Source organism: Aplysia californica, unplaced genomic scaffold (assembly GCF_000002075.1).
Source record: "Aplysia californica isolate F4 #8 unplaced genomic scaffold, AplCal3.0 scaffold01330, whole genome shotgun sequence".
NCBI classification, from domain to species: Eukaryota; Metazoa; Mollusca; class Gastropoda; order Aplysiida; family Aplysiidae; genus Aplysia; species Aplysia californica.
In genome coordinates this window covers 78,389-79,369 of record NW_004798600.1, presented here as the reverse complement: position 1 = coordinate 79,369, position 981 = coordinate 78,389, and the positions used below count along the sequence as shown (strand labels likewise).

The 981-nt window shown below is 38.0% G+C and overlaps 1 protein-coding gene across 2 annotated transcripts in view; it reads left to right on the top strand.

The window, feature by feature from the left end:
* The window catches only part of LOC101855311, a 14,439-nt gene that overhangs the window by 6,943 nt on the left and 6,515 nt on the right, over positions 1-981 (top strand). The gene's annotated exons all lie outside the window — the stretch shown is intronic.

Here is a 981-nt window from a genome sequence, read left to right as displayed (position 1 = left end):
AGAGAGAGAGAGAGAGAGAAAGAGAGAGAGTAAGTGTGTGTGTGTTTACAAAATATTAAAAAATACAAACAAAACAATTAACTAGCCTATGTATGTGAGTGAGGGTATGAACGACTGTGTGCATGTGTTTGTTTGTCGGTAGAGGTTTAAATACCACTGTGGACGTATTTGCTCTTATATAACAATTAATTCTATATCACATGCCCGTGCCTACACTCCAATCGCCATTGAATTTTAACACACGTTTCTGTCAACATAACTTAAAAGATATTTTGTGTTCTTGATATTTCTTTGCTGCCTTTTGTTTGTTTGTTTGGTCGACTGCCTTTTTGAAGAAGCCAGTGTTTTTCTTCTCGCATTATGACTTCTGCGCAGGTCCTTCAATAATTATATATGTGAAGTGTGCTGACAAAATGAGTTACTTCTCGGATTCAAGCCTTATGGAAATAGATACACCCGGCTTATAGGTGAAGTTTTTACAATTTATAAGTATGAAATAATAAAAGACAGGTTAGAGTTAAAGAATATGGAATCATTATCAATAGAAAATCTATAAATTTGAGCCTAATATATGTTGATTTTTGGCCAATATCTCCTTTTTTGGATTGTGAGAAGTAACTCATTTTGTCAGCACACGTCACATATGTATTTATAGAACAGGCCACGGCCTTTGCTTCGCCTGACTGCCAAATTTGGCCATAAAGGAGCGCTAAGGACCCAAGTTGTGATGCTTTATACAGAGGAAGCAGCAGTTTTCTTGACAGGCGCGGTGTGTTTATGCTCCACCGATTTTAGATGTTTCACTGCTAGATATCTAGATAGAGTATCACTTGTTTGCGGCGATTTACATTTTACAATTTATTTGTATAACCTAAATTATTTGGAATGGCGGCGTTACACTGAAACTTTGTCTCGAATCCATCTGTCTCTGTTTCCCTGTCTCGGTCTCTGTCTCCCCCCACCCCGCCCCGACCTCTCTCT